General features: G+C 36.9%; 1 long non-coding RNA gene across 2 annotated transcripts; it reads left to right on the forward strand.

Annotated features, from left to right (window-relative positions):
• The first annotated feature begins 24219 nt into the window (after positions 1-24219).
• LOC104244871 (uncharacterized) lies at positions 24220-25915 on the forward strand. Of its 2 annotated transcripts, none has more exons than XR_715598.2 (4): positions 24220-24424; positions 24527-24600; positions 24714-24782; positions 25609-25915. It is a non-coding gene; the product is annotated as an uncharacterized lncRNA (long non-coding RNA). The 2 variants fall into 2 exon arrangements; XR_715599.2 differs by having other exon boundaries at positions 24287-24424; positions 24520-24600.
• Positions 25916-26379: the final 464 nt, after the last annotated feature.

Below are 26379 nucleotides of genomic sequence, written 5' to 3' on the forward strand. Positions count from 1 at the left end.
GCCATTTCGTCACCGGTTAACGAGGGCCTTAATCACTTTGAGACAACACCGTTTCCTCGAGACACTGGTTGCCAGGGGCAGATCTAGCATGTCATATACGGGTTCCCGTAAACCCAGTAGCTTTTGTTCAAACACTGTAAATGTGCTCTAAAAATTCATTAAATATCTACAAATATTTAAATGTGAACTCAATTACTATTGGAAATTTACTCGAAGTCGTTGAAAGAACCCATAAATATTAAATTCTGAATCCGCCTCTGCAGTGGTTGCCACGATCTTGGAGCCTCAGGACAGGGCCACTCACCATGATATTTTCAGTGCTGAATTTCTACTGGGGCCTGACTTACACGTATCATATCCCCGCCGACCTACTCATCAGGTCCGAATTTTCACCCAATACAGTAACTAAATATAGCTGGTGAAATAAAACAAAAAGGAGTAAAATATGTTAAGCTTCTTTATCTCATCTGTCCTGCAAATGGTTTTGTGAATTGAGAAATGTATGAAATGGGACTGCCCATGTTTGATGGTTCCTAGTCTTTTTAACCGTCATTGCATAAGCAACAGTATGATTTATAGTGAGTCTGAGATTTTGAAATGGAGAAATTCGTGGCAGGGATTATGCTTACTTTCATTGTCCCTACGTGGTACTAATTTGGATTAATAGGATTAATGAATTTCGAATATCGGATTGTCCAAAGAAAAAAGCAATAGTAAGAGGAAATCGAGTAATAGAAGTGCTAGAATTGCTATGCTGCTTTTAGAATTTGTTTTGTCTTGCGAACATATAAATGGGTTTGGAAAGTGCAAAAAAGAAGAATCAGTCCCATCCATGCTAATTCGAGTTGTTTTTTTGTCTTTGTTAATTTATTAATTACTTAAGAGTGTGATCCTGATGCTATAGCGTCAATTCTAATGTTATATAGCTTTAGCTGCGACTTTTTTTTTTTCATTCTTTTAGTGCTCCAAAACTAATCAGGTCAACTTGGTACTCAACTCAACCAACCCACTCTCAACATATTTTAATCAACAACTCAAGACCACAACCAAATTGAACAAACAAGATTATAAGCCAAAAATCAACTTTCAAGTTCATGCAATACATAGCTCGATAATATTTTGATCAAAGTTAGGCCAAGCTCTAAGCAGTATTGGTCAAAGTTTTTTTCCGGTCAACTCAACCTGGTTGAAGCTCGATCAAGCTAGCTCGAGGCAACTTGGTGGCTCAGTTGAATTATATAATGATTACTATAAAATTTAATTTTTAAGATAATAATTGAGACCTTGAGTAGCTTGACATTATCTATTATGAATCGGGTGTATGGTTTGACTTTTGAGTAGTTTGGAGTTGATTTGGAAGAGTATTTTTCAACTCGAAAGCTTTAAGTTGAAAAATTTGACCAATATTTGACTTTTGAGTAAACAACCTGTTATGCCTTGATAGCAACAACGCCAACTAGCAGAGTCGATTCGGGAATCTGTAAGATGTCGTAGTTCAGAATCAAGATTTGATGCTTTCAATACATACGTGTGGTGATTTCGGACTTGGGGTATGTTTGGATTTGAATTTGGATGTTCCTAGAAGGTTTTGGCGAAAGTTGGCAATTTGAAGAATTAGAGCGTTCACAAGTTTGACTGGGAGTTGACTTTGATGGTATCGGGTTCAGATTATTTTTTCAGAAGTTGGAATATATTCATTTTATTATTTGGGACTTGTGTGCAAAGTTTGGCTGGAATCCAGATTGGTTAGGCGTGAATAAGACGCTTGGTTGCAAGTTGGAAGTTCTTAAAGTTAAAAGAACGATATTGACTTTCGATTATTGGTTTTGATGCTATTTGTGTTGATTCGAGACTCTGGATAAGTTTTGATAATGTATTTGGACTTGTGGCATAATTGGATGGGGTCTCGTGGGGCTCGGGCGTGATTCAGGGTGATTTCAGACCATTTTGATTATGTTGCATTGCTGATTTATGGTGATGTTCTAATGTGCTTTGCGTTCGCAATCAATGTGTCGTGTTCGCGTAGAGTGTTCTGGGATGCTTCATTGCGCGCACAGAGTATTGTGGATGATGACTATTGCATTCGTAGAGGTAACTTCGCATTCGCGAAGTGTTGGAGAAGGATGGTCAACAGCCTTTTGTGTTCGCACTTGGTCTCTCGTGTTAGCACAACTGAGAGGCCAGTTGGTCTTCGCGTTCACGTGGTGCATGTCGCGTTCGCGATGAAGGCTTTAGGGACTGGGTTGTTTTGTTCCTTGTGAATGCGAGCCTGAGGTCGTGTTCGGTAGTGTACAGCTGGGGCAGTCCATTTAATTTGCTATTTTCGTGACTTTGCCCATTATTTCATATTTAGAGCCCTAGACTTCGAGAAACATAGATTTTGAAGAGCAATTTTACTACTACATTGAAGGTAAGCAATTTTCACTTGGATTTGGCTTTTTATCTTGATTACCCATAGATTTCTGCACTTAAAAATTGAATTTTTAAAAGGGAATTTGAGGGTTTTGCTTACACTCAAGATAATGTATTTTGGGTATTTGAATGCTGATTTGGACTCGATTTTCAAAACTAATTACATATTTGGACTCGACAAGTTATATGTAGTCGAATTTTGGTATTGGTTTCGGATTCGGGCACATGGGTGCGGGTTGACAGATTGAAACTTTATGGATTGTGATTGCTTCCTATGCCATTGTTGACTTCCTTAGATGATGTTTGGCTTTAATTTGCGCGATTGGAGGGCTAAATCGAGGTTTTGAGGCGATTCGAGACTAATGACAAGTCAGGATGAGGTAAGTATTTTACCTAAGCTTGGGTTGAAGGTAATTTCCACGTTGACTGTGCTATTTGTTAAATGTTGGGCGTGACGTATATGTGAGCTGAAAAGAGTATATGCGTACATTGTGGTTATTCATGATTCGAGTAGTTCTTAGGCCATTAAATACCTTATTTTTCTATCATGCTTATTTGATATCGTGTTTTCCCCACTAGTATGACTACGTTGGCTATTATTCAAGCTAGAAATCATATCTAGGCTATTTGCTTATTTGTTGAGGCATGATAGGGCTATTTTTGCTATGTTAAACCATTTTTCTTAGCCGTAGTCATAGTTTTCAGTCATGATATTATATTCGCATGTTATGTCACCATCTTTGTATACTTCTTATGTGTTATCTAACATGACATGGTTTTGAGTGGATTTGTGGCACATTGGCATTAATCCGTACGGCATATTGATTTTGATACTGTGAGATGTTGGCATATTGAGATCTGAGCGGATTAATGACTGAGCTAGGGCCATAGAGCCGTATTATTATTGATATTGAGGTGACACATACGCCAGGCCCCTATTGGATTGAGTGGTACTGATATTGAGGTGACATGTGCGCCATGCCATTTGGGCTAAGTTATGATTGTCACACCTCCTTTTTCCGCACCCGCGGGGGGTACAAGGGGAGTTTTTTCCAATTAAAGGACAATCGAAGCGGGATTTGTTTATTTATTTCAGAGTCGCCACTTGGGAGATTTAGGGTGTCCCAAGTCACCAATTTTAATCCCGAATCGAGGAAAATAATGACTCTATATTACAGTCTGCGTACCAGAAATCTAGATAAGGAATTCTGTTAACCCGGGAGAAGGTGTTAGGCATTCCCGAGTTCCGTGGTTCTAGCACGGTCGCTCAACTGTTATATTTGGCTTATTTATCTGATTTTTAATACAATATGAACTTATGTGCAAATTTATCTTTTAACCGCTTTATTATTATTGTTTTTACAAGAATGTGAACATCGCTTAAAATATATCTTTGGACTGTGTCACATGAAATGCACCCACAATCCGAAACATATTTTATTTGATGTTTTGAGATTTGGATTTGGGTCGCATGAAATGCACACCCGAGCTTAAGAAAGTAAATTATTAAACGCGCACCTAAAGAGACTATCGCGTTATTATTTTGCGGAGGCCATGAAATTCGCTAAACGACCCTCCCGAATTCTAAGTAATTTTAAACAAGTATTTACTGAGGGCCCCGCAATTTGTGTTTTTATTCGGCGAGGCTCGTCTCCTTCTTATTTTTTAAGGGATTTGCAACGTCATGGAAATGCATCTCGGGCCACGCCATAATCAATATACCCGTGATTAGAGACACATTTCGAGTCCGTTGAGATTTATATTTGGGTCACATAAATGTGCACCCGAGTTTAGGAAAATTAAATTATTAAAGGCATGCCTAGAGCAACTAGCGCATTATTATTTTTGGGGTAGGGCCGTGAAATTTGCTAGACGGCCCGTCTCGGAATCTAAGTATTTAATATATACATTTAGAGGGCTCCGCAATCTGTGCATTTTTTATTTGGCGAGGCTCGTCTCATTTTTATTATTATTTTTTTTTATATAAAAGGGTAAGCCTAAACCAACTACAATTCTCTAATTTGTTTGTCTCTAAAAGGAAACACTAACTCATTAATTTAACAATGGATGGCTAGTAGGATGTATGGCTAATAGAGAGTGTTTTAAGCTTGACAAACTATAATTAATTATGAGCATACGTTAGAACTAACCCATGTGGCAACCAACGGGATAATGACTAGCAAAATCATGATAGGACTTATTAAATCAATCCGGCTACAAATTCGGCAAATTAGTCACGATCATGAAAAAAACTTTTGCACAACTTTTCGTCTAGCACGCCAATTTGAGATAGCAGTAGCATAAACACAAAAAACTAAAACTCGATAGATTTCAACAAAAATTTCAACATAACATGTGTTCGAGCTCGGACATGATAGTAGCCGATATCTACTCAAATAAAGATTAGAAACTAACCTCTAATGACAAACACTGCTGGAGGTTTACAATTCATTTATCGAACCGAAATGGAACCATAGTCAGCGAGATGACAGCAAACGAAACCAACGAACTAGAACCTCACATCGGCACTCGAACGGACTTCGAACGGGAAGCCATAGAAACAGTCCTCAAAGCTCAAACGGAATAGCTCGCACCATAAACTCGAACGCGAAGGGACGGAGGATGGGTCATGGCTGCTGTTGATGTTTCCAGGTGATCGTTTGGACATGAGGGGTTGAGCTGTTGGTCGTGGTCAGTGGTTATAGCGTTGATGGAGGTGGTGAGACGGAGGGTTTGGACGACAGTGGGTCGACGGAGAAGCTGGAGGGAGTTGGGTTGCGACGGAGTTTGGGAGGAGACGGGCTCGTCTGGTGCTTGGTAGTGCACGCCGGTGGTCGACGAGGGCTTTTCCAGTAGGTTTTTTTTTTTTTTTTCAAAGAAGACGGAGGAACAGTGGTTTGTTGATGGTGTTCGGTCGACGGTGATGGGGTGGTGTTTGGTCGTTGGTTATGGTGGCTATGGGTGGAGGTGACGGGGAGGGGTCAGCTGGGTGGTTTACCTGTAGAGGATGGTGTCGAAGGGGGCGCGACTGGTTTCAGTAGGTGTTTGGACGTGGGGGGTGGTGGTTATGGCGTTCGTTTGGTGGTTTACTGGATGTTTGGGTGGTGTAGATGGGCTGGTGGGTTCGGACGTGTGATGGGGCAGTGACGAACGGGAGCTTGCAGCGGGCGGCAATGGAGGTTGACGACGGGCCTGCTTGGGCAGTGGTCGACGGGCAGCGACGGGGTGGTGTTTGGGAGGAGGAGGGTGGTCCGGGGGCTGGGCTTCGTAGGTTTTTTCTGTTTTTTCTTTTTTTTTCTTTTCTAGGGTTTAGTTCTTCTTCCTCCTTTAGGAAGAAGATGAGTGAACAGTAGTATTGTTTCGAAAATTTTCCCAAAATTCCTCTCCGTTTGTTTTCTTCCCCCTTTCTTTTTGTGTTTGTCCGTGTATTTAGCATGGGCTTGTCAAGAAAAATGAGCCCCACGCGTGGTGGGGTTCAAGGTTTATGTCCCCCACGCGTGGTGGGGTTCCCCATGTGTCCCGGACACGGTTATTATGGGTTAGGTCCGAAAATTAGGCCTAAAACCGAGTAGTTTGAACCCGAATATTATTCTTTTGCCCGGACCCGAGAAATAGGAACACGTTGCTTAACTAGTCCTATGTAAGCAAAATAACTACCGAAAATAAGACTAGTATTTAACAAAACTATATCTTTTTTTAAATATTTTTAAGGTTTTAAAATAGCTACAAAATATTAATAAAACTATTTTTGTAATTTTCGTAAATATTAAGATAAAATATGAAGTACTATTTTTGTATTTTTTCAAAGTTAAAACGACTATAAAATATTAATAAAACCATTTTTTTGTAATTTTCGTAAATATTAAGATAAAATATGAAGTAATATTTTTTGTATTTTTCAAAGTTAAAATAACTATAAAATATTAATAAAACTATTTTTTGTAATTTTCGTTTTTTAATAAAGACAAAAATATGAAATAATATTTTTTGTATTAAAATGACTTCAAAACATTAATAGAATTATATATATATTTTTTGTTAATTTTCGAATTTATATAAAGTACCAAAATAAAGTGCAATTTTTTGTATTTTTCAAGTTTATGAGAGATACATAAACTAAAATTTATATATATATTTTTTTGAAATTTTTCTTTTTGCAACGAAATAAAGTAAAATAGTTAAAATAGTTATACTAGTCCTAAATTAGATATTTAAGCTTAAGAACGTAAAAAATTCCCGGGGAGGGTCAAAAATCACGTGCTTACAGCTGCCCCTCTTTGACTGGAAACACGAAGAGTTTTCCGACAAAGAACGACTAGACGTGTTTTTGACCCGACCATTACTCGGACGGACTACACTTAAGGAAAGGGAGGGAATGTGACCGAGCCCTGGTATCTGAGCTGCCTACATATCCTTGGTTATACAGGAATCAGGCCACGTGTAGTTCGGGGTATGAGAGAGATAGTGAAGTGTACCGAGGTGAAGAGCCGATCGAGGTGCCGTTCCGTTGAGGTTCCGGTCCGCGGTCCTGTCATTACAACAAAAATGAAAACTGAAAAAGACTAACTAAGCCTATCAGCTACTAGTTACAAGGATTCCTATCTCTTAAGTCTTCTGAAACTTGGTCTTGAGTCTTGAATGGTGCTTCATACAGACTTTGGATCTGAACCTTGATACTTGCTAGTTGTAGGTGCTAGTTCTTGAGCAGACCACCTTTGTTCTCTACTTCCTTAATTTGGGCTCTTCGCTTTCTTCTTTTTTTTTCTTCTTTTTTTTTCTTTTTTTTTTTTTTTTTGTGACCAGCTTCTGTTGATCATCCCAGACTATTGATTCGCGTTCTTGAGGCGAGCTTCTAACTTGGATTGAATGCTGGGGATTTCTGTTGTAATCCTTCTGCTTTCCAGTGGGTCACTGCTTGATCTTTGACAGGCGGACTCCTGACTTCTTCGATCTTTGACATACCACAAACTCCGTTCTACAGGCGGGTCCCTGACAATCAAAACAAACAAAACAAACAAAATTTCCTAACCCAGTTTGCACTGGGGAGGTTTGTGAGTCGTTAGCAAAATCGTAGCCCACTGATACTACTGGTGCAGTGCTGAGAGTGAACTAAACACTAGATTAGGATGTATTCCCTTGTTATGCAGGTGGGCGCCTAACTTCAATGCTTGAAATGTAAGGACTGAAATGTATTCCTCTCGTTATACAGGTGGGCGCCTGGCTTTAGGAAAATGACTTTTTTTTTGTTCAAAATGTTTTTCTCTATCTTAGGAGAAAAATTCGTCAGACTAAGATTTTGATCCTAGGAGAAGGTTCATCAGACTAGGTCATTTTTTGTTTGTTATCTTAGGAGAAAGATTCATCAGACTAAGATTTTGATCCTAGGAGAAGGTTCGTCAGACTAGGTCTCTATCTTAGGAGAAAAATTCGTCAGACTAAGATTTTGATCCTAGGAGAAGGTTCATCAGACTAGGTCATTTTTGTTTTTTGGTTATCTTAGGAGAAAAATTCATCAGACTAAGATTTTGATCCTAGGAGAAGGTTCGTCAGACTAGGTCTCTATCTTAGGAGAAAAATTCATCGGACTAAGATTTTGATCCTAGGAGAAGGTTCATCAGACTAGGTCATTTTGTTTTTTTGGTTATCTTAGGAGAAAGATTCATCAGACTAAGATTTTGATCCTAGGAGAAGGTTCGTCAGACTAGGTCTCTATCTTAGGAGAAAGATTCATCAGACTAAGATTTTGATCCTAGGAGAAGGTTCATCAGACTAGGTCATTTTTTTTTTGGTTATCTTAGGAGAAAGATTCATCAGACTAAGATTTTGATCCTAGGAGAAGGTTCGTCAGACTAGGTCTCTATCTTAGGAGAAAGATTCGTCAGACTAAGATTTCGATCCTAGGAGAAAGTTCGTCAGACTAGGTCTTGTTTTTTTTTTTTTTTCAAAAACAACTTAGGAGGAAATGCATCTCCTATGGGTAAAACTAATCTTAAGGAAGTGCGTCTCCTATTGGATACAATAAACTTAGGAAGTGCGTCTCCTATTGGTACAATGGATCTAGGAAGTGCGTCTCCTGTGGGTACAATAAACTTAGGAAGTGCGTCTCCTATTGGGAAAAACTGTTCTTAGGAAGTGCGTCTCCTGCTGGGTGAAACTATTCTTAGGAAGTGCGTCTCCTATTGGTGAAACTGAACTTAGGAAGTGCGTCTCCTATGGTAAAACTGAACTTAGGAAGTGCGTCTCCTATGGTAAAACTTTTTAGGAAGTGCGTCTCCTACTGGTACAATGGATTTAGGAAGTGCGTCTCCTGTGGGTACAATAAACTTAGGAAGTGCGTCTCCTATTGGTGAAACTTAATTTAGGATGAAATGTATGCCTCTGTTATCTGGGCGGGCTCCCAACTTCAATACTTAAAATAAAAAGACTGAATGTATGCCTCTATTATCTGGGCGGGCTCCCAATTTCAACACTTGAAATAAAAAGACTGAATGTATGCCTCTGTTATCTGGGCGGGCTCCCAATTTCAATGCTTGAAATAAAAGACTGAATGTATGCCTCTGTTATCTGGGCGGGTTCCCAACTTCAACACTTGAAATAAAAAGACTGAACGTATGCCTCTGTTATCTGGGCGGGCTCCCAATTTCAACACTTAAAAAAAATAAAAGACTGAAACCAACATATCCTATTTGAGGGCGGATGAACCCAACATATCCTATTTGAGGGCGGATGAACCCAACAGATCCTATTTGAGGGCGGATGAACCCGACATATCCTATTTGAGGGCGGATGAACCCGACAGATCCTATTTGAGGGCGGATGAACCCTACATATCCTATTTGAGGGCGGATTAACCCAACAGATCCTATTTGAGGGCGGATGAACCCGACAGATCCTATTTGAGGGCGGATGAACCCAACATATCCTATTTGAGGGCGGATGAACCCAACATATCCTATTTGAGGGCGGATGAACCCAACAGATCCTATTTGAGGGCGGATGAACCCGACATATCCTATTTGAGGGCGGATGAACCCAACATATCCTATTTGAGGGCGGATGAACCCAACATATCCTATTTGAGGGCGGATGAACCCAACAGATCCTATTTGAGGGCGGATGAACCCGACATATCCTATTTGAGGGCGGATGAACCCAACATATCCTATTTGAGGGCGGATGAACCCAACATATCCTATTTGAGGGCAGATGAACCCAACATATCCTATTTGAGGGCGGATGAACCCGACATATCCTATTTGAGGGCGGATGAACCCAACAGATCCTATTTGAGGGCGGATTAACCCGACATATCCTATTTGAGGGCGGATGAACCCAACATATCCTATTTGAGGGCGGATGAACCCGACAGATCCTATTTGAGGGTGGATTAACCCAACAGATCCTATTTGAGGGCGGATGAACCCGACAGATCCTATTTGAGGGCGGATGAACCCAACATATCCTATTTGAGGGCGGATGAACCCAACATATCCTATTTGAGGGTGGATGAACCCAACATATCCTATTTGAGGGCGGATGAACCCAACCGATCCTATTTGAGGGCGGATTAACCCGATATATCCTATTTGAGGGCGGATGAACCCAACATATTCTATTTGAGGGCGGATGAACCCAACATATCCTATTTGAGGGCGGATGAACCCGACATATCCTATTTGAGGGCGGATGAACCCGACATATCCTATTTGAGGGCGGATGAACCCGACAGATCCTATTTGAGGGCGGATGAACCCGACAGATCCTATTTGAGGGCGGATGAACCCGACAGATCCTATTTGAGGGCGGATGAACCCGACATATCCTATTTGAGGGCGGATGAACCCGACATATCCTATTTGAGGGCGGATGAACCCGACATATCCTATTTGAGGGCGTATGAACCCAACATATCCTATTTGAGGGCGGATGAACCCGACATATCCTATTCGAGGGCGGATGGACCCAAAATATCCTTAAGACTTGAAAATGTCTTACCTCGAATACTTGGTGGGGATTGGGATGAATTTTCCCTCTTTTTTTCATTATTATCTTTTTATTCTTTTTTTTTTATTCTTTTTCTCTTTTTGTTTTGTTTTTGCATAGCTTCTTCCTTCGAAGTCTAACCACTGAGGATACCGACTTTCCAACCTTGTGTTGGACTACTCGCAGCCGCTAGGGATAACACTGTTGGGGAATTATTTACTTACCTGTTGGGTGGTAAAATGTTATCAGCTGGGGGTACCTGACTTCCAGAAAATTTTCTAAATGGAAGGAAAATTTTCTGCCCCAGTTTGATAATATCCCTTGTGACATGCAGTTCTGGCATCAATGCCATTTCCTTTACCTGTTCCAAATCAAACAAAATTGTTAGTTTAAAACGCGGTGGTTGGTTGTGATACTCCTGCTGGGATGGTTTTTCCTTTCTCCATCCTTGCTCTGTGTTCCGCAACTTGTTGGGGATGATATTATTTGTTGGGGATAATCCCTTCCTGCTGGGGATATCCTTCTTCTTTTGGGGCATAGCTCGGAAACCGGCATTTCCCCTGACCTTTTAGTCTAGTATGAATTTCCCACACCATGCTCATTGCTCCCCTTGCTTTGTTCGCGGGCCTTGGCTTTGAGGTTTATAACCTTGGTTTTGGCAAGGATATCCCTCTCGACACTCGTCAATCATTTTGGCACTTCCCTTTTGCATGGGGACATCTTTTGACACTGGCCTCGCGTTTGTTCCCCGCTGACTATACCACTTGGATGTACTAGTCAGATCCCATTTTGGAAAGCTGATGGCCTACTTTGAAGTCAATTCACACTTGTTCTGACCAAACAGACTCTATTGAGGATTTTTATGAAAGGAAAAGATAAACGAGGATAGAATAAAAAAGACAAAGGAAAAATGACTCTTTATCAAAAAGAAGCTACAAATAAAAACCTATCAAATGCAGATACCGACTCTACTGGTCACGACATGCACATGTGGCCTATCCTCTACCGTCAATCATTCTTCAATTGGCAATTCCCACTCGATTCTCAATCTTGTTCGACTTGTAGTGCCCGAAGGGTTTTCACTATCAAGTCTCTCTCATTTTGGTTTCTCTCAGCTTTCATCGCCTTATGGTGCCTGTGAAGGTTTTCACCAATAAGACTCTCTCGTTTTATATTTCTCTCCAGCTGGGGGATTTGGAGTGTTGCCGGTATGACTCTTTCTGTTGGAGATTAGAGTCCTTTCTGCTGTGGAACAGAATGTTATGTTCGCCGGTAAGACTCTTCATTTGTCTGACTTGGCATCTTTTGAAGACTGATCAGAAGGTCTTTCTTTGGACCGTAATGTGGGTTTTTGGACAGGCTAGGTATTAAAGGCTCAAAAATGCATTAATTTTGGGTTATTAATTACAACCTTCGGAATTAGATTTATTTACAACAAACGCAACTTTTGCCCCAGTTTCTTGCTTGGGGATATTTTAATTGATTTTTTTTTCATTTTTCAAAACTATGACCGAGCCGTGAAGCGCCTACGTATCCTCTTTGAGGAATCAGGTCAAACGTAGTTCCCAATTCCTCTTTTCCATTTGACTTTCTTTTTTTTTCTTTTTCTTTTTTGTTATCACTTTTCTTTTCGTTTCTCTTTTCTTTTCTCATTTCTCCTTTCTTTTTGTCGTTTTTTCTTTCTCTCTTTTTTCTTTTATTCTTCTTTTTCCATTTTGCTGTTTTCTTTTCTTTCTTTTCTCTTACCTGCCATGCTTGCGTATTTTATTCGTTGCTACTAATTCCGAACGAGGGGTATGAAAGAAAAATAAATAAGGCTCAAAAGGGGTAACGAAGGATAAAGTGTTTAGGTAGCAGAACAAAATGCCTTCGTCATTTCAGTCTTCAAAACATGCCAAGTGCAAACAACACACTTTAAATTTGTAGTCTCTTCTGATGGTGCTGGACTTGACAATTATGTTAAACATTTTATTTTTCCTTTGTCATTTCTAAGCACCGTTGGGCGACACTCTCATTATCATGACCGACCCTCATGCCAATTTGGCGAATCTTGCTTTTAACGGTTTTCTTTGTGCTTAACTTGCCCCAGTTCCACATGACTCGAGCTCTGAATAATCTCAAACCGTCCTTATTTTCTTTAAATGGTCTGATCGCCTTTCCAGGGTTTTATGATTAACTTTAAAGACTAGGCCCAAAGCGTGTGCGCATGTTATGTCACTAGAATCGACATTGAACAAAAATGATAAAATGACTAAACAAAAGATGACTGGGAATAATCAAAGACCGGATTTTGCATTAGACTACCGGTGAAATGGTTTAAATAACAAAACAAACAAAACAATCCAGAACAAAATCCTAAAAACAAACTAGATAAGACAACATCCGACTCATAACCCTAATAATCCGAACAACAGAAATGACAACAAAATGAGCCACCACAAGCTTCTCTCTTGCTGACCCAGGAACAAAACGTCCTCCCACTTTATCAAAATTGGCATTTTAGCCACTGAGCCTTGCACCAATACTGCCGAGACCATTACCAGCTTCAACCTCATCAACCTCCGTCGGCAAATTCTCTAGGAGGTTCGAGTGCTCCATGTCACTGTTATTAATCGCAACCCGCCCTTCTCGGATCATTTTCTCTACTTCCCTTCTCCAGCTATGACAGCTCTCAATGTTGTGCCCTATGACATTGGAGTGGTAGGCGCATCGTGCTGCCGGATCAAAGCTCCTTGCAAGCGGATTTATAGTACATGCGGGGAGTGGCTCAATCGAACCAGCATGCCTTAGCCTTTCAAACAGACTGGCATAAGATACCCCGATGGGGGCGAGAGCATTTCCTCGTTTCAGCAACCTCTTCATTCTTGCATGTTGACAGGGCCGGAAACCTGATCCAGGTGGCTTTTGGTAGGCTTGTGTAGGTGGGTAGGCATTTTGTGGAGCCGGGTGCCTGGAAAGTGAAGTATGGCGGGGAAAGAAGTGGTGTTGGGGAGCGGAGAAGCATTGAGGAGTGATGGAGCTACTCGGGTAGCTGGGAAGGCTGCCATAAGTGGGTTGGGATGGAGAGTATGAGGGATCTTCCATTATGGTGTTGGGTGCTTGGGAATTGACCGAGTTCAAGAGACTTGGCGGTGGAGGGGGTGGTGCTTTTCCTGTTATCCATGCATGATACATGTCTGCCACATGCTGTCTCAGCATTTTCACTTCTTCTACCAACCCGTTGTTCCGTTCGACCAATTGTTGTCGGTCATCAGTACTGACCCACTCGGTTCTGCGGTTCTGAGCCATTGTCCTTTGATTTTGCTTTGCAAGGAGGAGTTACCACAACCAACCACTCTCTATATATGGACACATCAAAGGGAAGTCATCACGTTAGTGTTAGGGCATTGGACAGACAATCATATATCAGAGATACAATGTACCTAAGCAGTTAGACAATTGTGCCCCCTGAAAATCTTCCACACTCTCTTTTATTCGTTTATTATTATATTTTTTTTTTTTATTTTAGTGGTGGTCGAATCTTATGGAGATTGCCTACGTATCATGTCCCTGCATGAATCAGACCTTGCGTAGTTCGGACCAATAAAAGATAAACAACAGTAAACATTTTTCAATTTTCATATTAGAACAAACTGAGTTTCAAAGGTTTGAAGATGACCTACAAACTTGAAACTCAAGCAACCCACATTATTCTCATCAAGAGATTTATAAACTAAAAAACAAAAGGCTAGCTCCCTTTCTCTGTTCGACAAATGCAACCAAACGGTTATTTTTTGCAAATGTGGCCCCTTCCAAATTTCACATGAATTTTGAGGCCGGGGAGGATTATTTTATGACACTTTACCAACTTGTCCATTCTTTTACGAAAATAGCCTTTCGACAACTGAAAGATACTCTAAGGCTATTTTGGCAAGAACGGTTTAAGACGCGGCCGAAACTGGCTTGGCTTATTTTATTTTTTCATATTTTTTTTGACTAAACATCCAAACGGCATTCACCCGACCGTTGACTCTTTGATTTTTTTTTCTTTTCAAATTACAATAAAAGACTTGGCGTTGTAAACACGGCCCTTCAGCGCCTCGGGGACGAAGATTTATAAGGCTGTGTGGGTCAACTTAGACCAAAAATTCTAAACATGACCCGAAGGTGGCTATTTATGCAAATCAGCCTTCCGGCGTCCCTTTCGGGAACATTCGGCTATTTATGACAAAACAGCATCACCTGACTTATTTATGACTCTTTTGTCGTTTTTCAAATTAGAAAACTCAATATTGCAAGCACGGCCTTTCAACGTCCCGGGGACAAAGATTTTTAAGGCTGTGTAGGTCAACTGGACCAAATCTTTTAAAAAAATGACCCAAAAGTGGCTGTTTATGCAAAGTCAGCCTTCCGGCGTCCCTTTCGGGAACATTCGGCTATGTCTTGATAAAACAGCGTCACCCGACTTCTTTATGACAAAAATTAAAATTTGACATATATATATTTTTTATGATTATTATTTGTTTGTTTTTGGCTTTTTAGCAAAAGGTGGGGTTGGACCCGATGAGGGTTGCCTACGTATCTCACATCCGGTGAGAATCAAACCCGCGTAGTTCGGGCGAATAAACTATTTTTGAGAGGACCCTTTTCCATTTTCTATATTTTTTTTGTTTTTATTATTTTTCCCACAACAATCAAATAGACTATTATTTTTCATTCATAACAAACAAACAAATTAACGAAAAACATAAAACATTCCTTCTTCTTCTTCTTTTTTTTTTTTTTTTTTTTTTGAGAAGGTGGGGTTGGACCCGATGAGGGTTGCCTACGTATCTCACATCCGGTGAGAATCAAACCCGCGTAGTTCGGGCAAAAGAACTACTTTAAAAGAAGAAAGGAAGCATTTTTTGATTGATTTTCTTTTTACAAGAAACACTTCTAAGATATATTTTTGAATTTTCATTTGCTCTTTTTTTTTCTTTATTCTAAAGAAGAAGAAGAAAATATTTTTCGGAATTTTGCTTTTAATAAGAGGAACGCTTCTAAAATGTTTTTTTTTTGAATCTTGAATTTTCTTTCAATTTTTGAAAGAAGAATCAAAATATTTTCGGATTTTTCATTATAATATATATATATATATATATATATATTTTTATTATTATTATTATTTTTTTAAAAAAACAATTAGAAAGACTTTCTAAAGAAGTCCATAATGGAAAATATTTTTGGATTTTTATTGTTTTGAAAATTGGGGGTCTAAAAACCTTTCTAGACTTTTTGGCAAGACAAATATTTTTGCAACAAATAAAGACATATATATATATTTTTTTGGAAAATTAAAAAAACTTTTTGGATTTATATATATATACATATTTATTTGTGACAAATAGAGAGAGACTCTTTTATTATTTTTTTTAATTTTTGCATTTTCATAAACGAATAAAAAACATTTTTTTTAAAAAAAAAATAAGACTCTTTTCATGGCAAAACAAACTATTTTTTTCTATTTTTTTTTTTTGAAAGAACAATGATGATTTTTTTTTCTATTTTTCCTTTGCTTTTAATATAACAAACTAATAAGATATTTTTTCATTTTCAAGATTTCGGCAGAGTTTCGATACTACTCGGACATTCGTTTTTTTTTATTATTTATAAAAATAAGTAGTTATGTCTCTACACTGTTATTTTCTCATTTTTTTCAAGTTTTTTTTTTAATTCGTGGAAAATGACGAAGACATACAAAATCTTTTGAATTTCCATGCTTTGTTTTTTTTTTATTTTTTATATTTATTATTATTTTGAGAAATGTGGCATGGGAAACATAAGGATGTCCAAGACATCTTGGATTTCGCAAATGTTCCCCGTGCGCTTTTCCCAACATGTGAAGCGTGGGGGACATAGGGAATTCCAAGACTTCTTGGATTCCACAAATGTTCCCTAGGTGCTTTTCCCAAAAATGAAGCGTGGGGGACATAGGGAATTCCAAGGCTCCTTGGATTCCACAAATGTTCCCCATGCTTTGATTAAAATAACACCATGCTGGAAATGACCAAATGACCCATTCGCCCTTGACTAAATACAACATGTAGCACATAGGATGCCAAAAGCTGGTCTATTATTTTCAGGTTGCTTGTCCTAGACGGACCCAACCCCTGTGTTGAGTCCCCTAAGTCAAATGCACATGATGCAAATAAACGTTCCTACTAGGGATCCGGCATGTGGCTTTGTTATACTAGGTTCAGAACCTGGGTGTTTGTTCTAGACCTGGCTTACCCGAGCGGACAGCTCGAGCCGAGGGGGGGCAGCGTACCGGGAATACAGAAGCTTCACCGGCTTAGCAACTTATCCGAACCTCGTTCTAAATTGGGATTTGACACTATACAGAAAAGAAGTCGTACGAAGTACACCCTTCTTCATAATTTAGAAGACTCAGAAAGGATATGGGTTTCGGCACAGTTTACATACAGTTGAAATAATATCAAAGCGGTAAAAGCAGCATTTAACACATTAGGCTCAAACATGTAAAAATCAGATAATAGGTAAAGCCAAATAATAACAATTATTTTAAGCTCGAATTCTTAACCCTGAACCAGTGGTTCTGGGTCGCGTCCCCAGCAGAGTCGCCAGAGCTGTCACACCTCCTTTTTCCGGCACCGCGAGGTGCGTAGGGAGTTTTTTCCAATTAAAGGACAGTCGAAACGGGATTGGTTTAATTATTTCAGAGTCGCCACTTGGGAGATTTAGGGTGTCCCAAGTCACCAATTTTAATCCCGAATCGAGGAAAAGAATGACTCTATATTACAGTCTGCGTACCAGAAATCTAGATAAGGAATTCTGTTAACCCGGGAGAAGGTGTTAGGCATTCCCGAGTTCCGTGGTTCTAGCACGGTCGCTCAACTGTTATATTTGGCTTATTTATCTGATTTTTAATACAATATGAACTTATGTGCAAATTTATCTTTTAACCGCTTTATTATTATTGTTTTTACAAGAATGTGAACATCGCTTAAAATATATCTTTGGACTGTGTCACATGAAATGCACCCACAATCCGGAACACATTTTATTTGATGTTTTGAGATTTGGATTTGGGTCGCATGAAATGCACACCCGAGCTTAAGAAAGTAAATTATTAAACGCGCACCTAAAGAGACTATCGCGTTATTATTTTGCGGAGGCCATGAAATTCGCTAAACGACCCTCCCGAATTCTAAGTAATTTTAAACAAGTATTTACTGAGGGCCCCGCAATTTGTGTTTTTATTCGGCGAGGCTCGTCTCCTTCTTATTTTTTAAGGGATTTGCAACGTCATGGAAATGCATCTCGGGCCACGCCATAATCAATATACCCGTGATTAGAGACACATTTCGAGTCCGTTGAGATTTAGATTTGGGTCACATAAATGTGCACCCGAGTTTAGGAAAATTAAATTATTAAAGGCATGCCTAGAGCAACTAGCGCATTATTATTTTTGGGGTAGGGCCGTGAAATTTGCTAGACGGCCCGTCTCGGAATCTAAGTATTTAATATATACATTTAGAGGGCTCCGCAATCTGTGCATTTTTTATTTGGCGAGGCTCGTCTCATTTTTATTATTATTATTTTTTTTATATAAAAGGGTAAGCCTAAACCAACTACAATTCTCTAATTTGTTTGTCTCTAAAAGGAAACACTAACTCATTAATTTAACAATGGATGGCTAGTAGGATGTATGGCTAATAGAGAGTGTTTTAAGCTTGACAAACTATAATTAATTATGAGCATACGTTAGAACTAACCCATGTGGCAACCAACGGGATAATGACTAGCAAAATCATGATAGGACTTATTAAATCAATCCGGCTACAAATTCGGCAAATTAGTCACGATCATGAAAAAAACTTTTGCACACCTTTTCGTCTAGCACGCCAATTTGAGATAGCAGTAGCATAAACACAAAAAACTAAAACTCGATAGATTTCAACAAAAATTTCAACATAACATGTGTTCGAGCTCGGACATGATAGTAGCCGATATCTACTCAAATAAAGATTAGAAACTAACCTCTAATGACAAGCACTGCTGGAGGTTTACAATTCATTTATCGAACCGAAATGGAACCATAGTCAGCGAGATGACAGCAAACGAAACCAACGAACTAGAACCTCACATCGGCACTCGAACGGACTTCGAACGGGAAGCCATAGAAACAGTCCTCAAAGCTCAAACGGAATAGCTCGCACCATAAACTCGAACGCGAAGGGACGGAGGATGGGTCATGGCTGCTGTTGATGTTTCCAGGTGATCGTTTGGACATGAGGGGTTGAGCTGTTGGTCGTGGTCAGTGGTTATAGCGTTGATGGAGGTGGTGAGACGGAGGGTTTGGACGACAGTGGGTCGACGGAGAAGCTGGAGGGAGTTGGGTTGCGACGGAGTTTGGGAGGAGACGGGCTCGTCTGGTGCTTGGTAGTGCACGCCGGTGGTCGACGAGGGCTTTTCCAGTAGGTTTTTTTTTTTTTTTTCAAAGAAGACGGAGGAACAGTGGTTTGTTGATGGTGTTCGGTCGACGGTGATGGGGTGGTGTTTGGTCGTTGGTTATGGTGGCTATGGGTGGAGGTGACGGGGAGGGGTCAGCTGGGTGGTTTACCTGTAGAGGATGGTGTCGAAGGGGGCGCGACTGGTTTCAGTAGGTGTTTGGACGTGGGGGGTGGTGGTTATGGCGTTCGTTTGGTGGTTTACTGGATGTTTGGGTGGTGTAGATGGGCTGGTGGGTTCGGACGTGTGATGGGGCAGTGACGAACGGGAGCTTGCAGCGGGCGGCAATGGAGGTTGACGACGGGCCTGCTTGGGCAGTGGTCGACGGGCAGCGACGGGGTGGTGTTTGGGAGGAGGAGGGTGGTCCGGGGGCTGGGCTTCGTAGGTTTTTTCTGTTTTTTCTTTTTTTTTCTTTTCTAGGGTTTAGTTCTTCTTCCTCCTTTAGGAAGAAGATGAGTGAACAGTAGTATTGTTTCGAAAATTTTCCCAAAATTCCTCTCCGTTTGTTTTCTTCCCCCTTTCTTTTTGTGTTTGTCCGTGTATTTAGCATGGGCTTGTCAAGAAAAATGAGCCCCACGCGTGGTGGGGTTCCCCATGTGTCCCGGACACGGTTATTATGGGCTAGGTCCGAAAATTAGGCCTAAAACCGGGTAGTTTGAACCCGAATATTATTCTTTTGTCCGGACCCGAGAAATAGGAACACGTTGCTTAACTAGTCCTATGTAAGCAAAATAACTACCGAAAATAAGACTAGTATTTAACAAAAATATATCTTTTTTTTAAATATTTTTAAGGTTTTAAAATAGCTACAAAATATTAATAAAACTATTTTTGTAATTTTCGTAAATATTAAGATAAAATATGAAGTACTATTTTTGTATTTTTTCAAAGTTAAAACGACTATAAAATATTAATAAAACCATTTTTTTGTAATTTTCGTAAATATTAAGATAAAATATGAAGTAATATTTTTTGTATTTTTCAAAGTTAAAATAACTATAAAATATTAATAAAACTATTTTTTGTAATTTTCGTTTTTTAATAAAGACAAAAATATGAAATAATATTTTTTGTATTAAAATGACTTCAAAACATTAATAGAATTATATATATATTTTTTGTTAATTTTCGAATTTATATAAAGTACCAAAATAAAGTGCAATTTTTTGTATTTTTCAAGTTTATGAGAGATACATAAACTAAAATTTATATATATATTTTTTTGAAATTTTTCTTTTTGCAACGAAATAAAGTAAAATAGTTAAAATAGCTATACTAGTCCTAAATTAGATATTTAAGCTTAAGAACGTAAAAAATTCCCGGGGAGGGTCAAAAATCACGTGCTTACAATGATGATCGTTGACTTTGATACGATCAACGCTTGTGCTAGGATCTTCCCTTCTGGAGTTAAATAATAATCCATGCTACTTTGGGCCTTGTGAGTACAGGCACACATTTAGTGACGAATCCAAACTTTTATATAAGCGAGTTTAAACATATACAAAAGTCCTAATAAATAATCGACAATAAAAGTGATATTAAGTTAACAAACAATAAAGTTTACTTAGTGTTTTTTATTTTGGTTCTAACAAAACCTTAAACAATATATTTTTCTACCTTTACAATTTAATAATTTATTGAACTCAATGTTTTTACAATTTTTACTGTAACAAACATAAGTTTGATCTATATTAAAATACTAAACTCTATATATTTATTATTTTTAATTTGACTTGCACTAACTGTTAACCAAAAAAAAAAAGATCTAAGTTATATTAATAATTTCATATAGAAATTTCAAAATTATGGGAAAACGAAGATGAAGTGTATAACGAGAAAACATGAGATTTCCCGCTTGAACCATCCGACCATCACACAACTTTGATTAAGGGGGTTCAACTGCTTTACTTTTTTACTAGTTTGTTTTTTTGAAAAATAATTTCCACATAAAAATTGGAAAAAATATTTACGAAGCGGGTTGAATTGAACCCCCTTGAACCTACATGGGTCCGCCCTTGCACACGTTACGTGCTGGTTGAGGAACTTATATCAGGCATCCGTACAACACTGAAAGTGTATATATGTGTCTGTGTGAGGATTCATGGGCATCTTGCTAGGCACTGTGACAGTGTTGAGACTGTGTAAAGTCCCGGACTAGTTTCAAGGCTTAAACTTTGAGCTTAATGACGTAATTAAGATGCTCCAAAGGATAAAAGAACCTACACGGTCTAAACGAGGTATTTGGAGATACGCCAATTTATACATGGAGCCCGTTTGGCTTAGCTAATTTAGAGTAGCTGATAAGCATTAGGTGCTGAAAATCACTTTTAAGTGCTGGAGTTGATTTAATAAATAAACAGTTACGTATTTGGATAAAAGTGCTGAAATTAATAATAAGCAACTGAAATGATGATAAGCTCTTTATATGTTAAAATGACTTAAATGACCTTATAACAATTTATACTACTAAAAGCGTCATTTTTTCGAAATTTTAGGGTAGGAATCTTACTTGAGGCTAACAGTTAATACAAGTCGCATATGTATAATAATATGAAGAAGACAAGTGAATTTTGTTACCTCAAATTGCCGACAAAAATCTGAAGAATTGTAGGGGTACGGGATGGAAAATTGCAGATGCACGGGCTGTTTAGGTTTTGAAGAACTGGAAAAGAGTGAAACTATACGAGGAGTTTTGTTTTAAAAAGAAGTATTTTAGGGATATAATAGTAAATATTTTGGTCAAACCTAAAGTGCTTATAAGCTGAAATTTGATAAGTTGGGGGAGACCAACTTATGGCTTTTGGTTTATTTTTGGCTTATAAGCACTTTTAATTTTACCGAACACGTAGATAAGTCAAAAAGTGCTTATAAGCCAGTTTGACCAGCTTATAAGCTTAGCCAAACACCCTCATGGTATGGTTATTAGAGATAAAATGACCGAAGGATTTAAAGGAAGAAAAAAGAAAGAAAATTGACAAAGTGAGCGGGCCGAAGTCCAAAAGAAAAGTTTTGAGACACAATCATCATATCATCATCATACTATATTATAAGTGGGAAGCCCCTAAAGTTAAAGTTAGATCATCATCATCATCATATCATCTCATCATTATACTATATTATAAGTGGGAAGTCCCTAAAGTTAAAGTTAGATTACGAAAATACCCATCAAAAGCTGAGGGACATTTTTATCCCTCAATCAAACACAACTCTATATAGAACTATGTACAAAAACGTAAAATTACATTCTATTAAAATAACAAAAAGGTCAAAATAACCAATAGTAAATTGTAATAATTTATCACTATAATAAATGGTGTTGTGTCTCTTCGATTAGCTGTAACACATGTATATGTTAGAGCTAATTTTAACCGTTCTCATATTCTATCTTCTTTATTTTCTATTATCTTGACCTTTCAGTTTTTTATACATTCTAAATGAATTCTTAATATACATTCTATTAAGATAACAAAAAAAAAAATTAAATAAGAATAACAAAAAAGTAAAAGTAAATTTTGAAAAGAAAAAAAAAACGTGGGAAGCTGTTAATGTCCCCAACTGTGAAATATATTTACATGACCAGGTTTTAATATCATTTTGGCTTTTGATTTTCTTGTAAATATTCAAACACGAAACATCTCATTAGTAAAGGTAAGAATCACACGTGCAAGTTCAGTGGTTTTATCAAATAAAAGTAATGGTTTGATTACAAAGTTTATTATTACGTCAAGAAGTTCGTATGCCTTTTTTGTATCCCAAAGAATGAAAATGTAACAAATAACAAAGAATTATTTCATCCGTTGCAGAAAATCATTAGATAGTTAATTAAATGGTGATCAATAATAATCAACTTATATAAGTGAATTTTTAAAGCAATAATATTTATAAGCCTTAGCATGTAAAGCTTATCTTCATTCGATCGGTTTTACTTTATCAAAGCCTTCTGAAGTAACTCATTCTTGCCAAAACTTTTCGCTTATTGCACTACAAGAAAGTAAGGATATAACGACATTTATTTAGTGACATTTGTAATAAATGTCGGGAAAAAATGGATTTCTCGACATTTATGACAAAATGTAGTAAAAATAATGATATTTGTGACAAAATATAGTAAAAATAACGACACTTGAATCAAAGTATTGTAAAATAATAACATTTGATACAAAATATCGTAAAAACAATCACATTTTATATTAAATGTCATAAAAATAATTACATTTGATGCAAAATGTCATAAAAATACCGACATTTGACATAAAATGTCAAAAAGATTGTAACATTTATTTTAAATGTCATATATAAGTCGGTAATTACCAACATTTACATTAATTGTAAATCATTATTTGTCTAGAAGCAAAAAAAATATTATTTTTATTTAATACTATATATTTTTTGGTATTGTGATAATTTACCCACAGAATAGATGAGTTCTCTTATTATTAATCAATATTTTAAAAGGCTTTTGGGGACTCGCCGGCCTTCGGGTGCAGCACTTGTAAAATGGCATGAGTTTCACGTGTGAAGTTTAGTTTTATGAGGCTTATGTACGCTCAAATGCCTAATAATTGTGCACTATTGTTTAACGCTTGTGTGACCAAATAGTACCTATGTAAATTATGCGTTAAATTTCCTAATTACTATTATTGACCCTCAAGAATACTTTACCAAATGAATGATAAAGTTTTATTGATATATAAAAAATATGAAGATTGAGATTAACTCAAATAACAAAGTCAAAGTATAGCATATTTACTAAGTGAGAACATCACAGTGAATATTATTTGATTTCTTCTGCAAATATACAAATATACGAAATATATATCTTCACTTATAATTGGTCTCGATTTCTTAGTTTTGTGTGTCTAAAAATATTAAAATTTTATTATTTTATAATCTGAAAGTATTGATGTATTTATTTATGAAGGAGTAAATTTTAAATTACTATATAATTTATTGATTATTATTTACTTCTAGGGGAAGCTAATTATGTATAGTTGATAATATTTTTACAGAATTTATTATTTATTTAAAAGTTATGACATTATAATTGATTTGTATCTTATAATAATTTTAACACTATTGCATTATTTATACTTGAAAAAACATGTTAGATATTTTATTTTTTACGAGTTTTCTTATCTTTTTATTTTTTTAAAATTTTAATGTACTTTTTATTGTCCGCATTATTATACTATTTTGTAAATTAAAAATTAAAATATTATGTTTATTCAATAAAAATATAACTAGCACCTGTTAAATGTTGAATTTAAAAACAAAGTAAACAAAATTAAAAAAAATATACAAACAGAGACCATTTATGTTTGCATAATTGCTAACCAAAAGTTAGCGAATTGTTAAACCCAAACGGCCGAAACCTCAAAGCCCTAACATATTGGGGATTCTAAAATTGGCTCCATCTTTTACCAAACTTAGTCTAATTTTAGTCAAATTTGATTTCCATCACCGCAATATACTCCCTCTCTACAAATTGTGCTATGTATGGAGAGTATGAGAGATTTAGAAGGAAAAGATTTTGGCGGTAAGAATTTTCGGATTCCCTCCTCCTAATTCTAAAATTACAGTTTCCTTTATTAGTTAGAACTTGACAACCTAATTTTGCATATTTAATTGGAGGTTTAAGGAAACAGAGAAAGGGAGGCAAGCTATTGGAAGAACATTGATGTAGGGTTCAGACTCTTGGTGAGGCTTTTGCAGGTTCTTATCTGTCTTCTGTTTAATTTAATACTATGTAAATCTAATTATTTGTAGTGTAATAGTTAAAAAAAGTATTTTTGTGTTTGATTTAATAATCTCCCTCTTTGTGATAGGTTTTCGATAACTCACATGAAGATCACCAACAATCATTATCACCGGTTTCAGTTGTTCACAAAAATAAGGTGAGTTTTAGATCAAAGTTACGAGTTAATTGCCCAAGTGTTATAATCTCGTATTTGAGCAAAATATGTGGGAGTTTAACTGTCGATATATAAGATATATAGCAAATTACGTAGTGTGGCTGTAACCTGTTTGAGTTGTAGTGCAAACTAATTTCGAACAATAGCTTTATACCTCACTTAGAATGCATTTGTGGAAAACTACATTCATACTCATCTCCACCATTCCTTTATTTCTCTTCTATTTAGACAAATGCAAAATTCAGTCTTATATCACCATCAGATTCATTATATTTATTCTTATTTATTCTATTGTTTGGAGAATTGAGATTATCTTATAAATTTGTGAAACTCAAATCTTTTCGGGTTACTAGTTTTTCAGAATGAGAGATACAAGTTGTAGTTTTGGCCTGACTTATTTCTTTATAATTTTTGCCTCGTCAGTTTTAGTTTAGTTTGAAATAAGTTCTGTCATCGTTTGGTTGAAGTATGCTTAATTGTAGCTACATTTTTTGATTGATGTTCACTTGTCTATGAGCATTTTAAGAATTGATGGGTCTATATTGGATGATATCTTTGTGATTTGTGAATAGTGAAGCATTTAGTTCAAAAGAACTTTTACAATGTTGTCACAGAAGGAGTTCTAGTATAAATGTGTTGTCAATATTGCCTCCAGACTTTTGCTTGTAATTTAAAGTTCTTATGTTATTTTTGTAGAAGTGTGCGACATTCTGGGGCTATATAGGCTTTGTCTTGTTGATTTTATCTTGTACTTTATATAGGCTATTTATTACATAGTTTTAATTATCCTTTATGTGATTCTTTACAGAATTTTTGAAGGATGTAAGATCAATTATTGGCAAGGAATACTTGGATTGTGGAGAGATGGATCCATACATAAAGCCTTGCTTCAGAATTTATTCTGGAATTTAAGGGAATTCGTTTAGATTAGAAGTGAATTTGACATAGTTCCATGTTAAAATTACTTTATCTTTTATGATTTAATTTGAATTACATTTTATTTGAGATATAATAGATCATTTAATTTGAACTCTTAACTTGTAAGGAGAACCCTTATTATGTCAGTTACTATGTTCTTCTAATACAACGCGAGAAGAAATTTTTTATTTTTCATATTTGTTACATTGTGTGTAAAGATTGACATTTATGAATGTACAAATCAAATTAATATGTATGAGTCACGATGAAAAACTAAATAAAAGATTATTATTTATATTTTAGAAATTTGATATGCAAATTTTAAAGTGACATTTCAGAAGATTTAAAAAAATGTCATTAATTTATTTGACATTCACCTAAATGTTGTAAATTTTTTATTGAAGGTTACTAAAATATCGTAAATTATAATGCGACATTTTTTAAAAGATGTAAATAAATTTCATAATCTTTTTACCAACATTATTCTAAATGTCAGCAATTTTAAGCGAAGTTTCAAAAAATGTCATAAATAAATGTCGCAAATTTCTTAACGACATTTTTGCAAATGTCGGAAAATTCCCGACCCCAAAATTTACGACATTTGATACAAATGTAAATTAAATGTTGGTAAATAAATTTGTGACATTTAATATCGTCGTAT

Source organism: Nicotiana sylvestris, chromosome 9 (genome assembly GCF_000393655.2).
Source record: "Nicotiana sylvestris chromosome 9, ASM39365v2, whole genome shotgun sequence".
Taxonomy (NCBI): domain Eukaryota; kingdom Viridiplantae; phylum Streptophyta; class Magnoliopsida; order Solanales; family Solanaceae; genus Nicotiana; species Nicotiana sylvestris.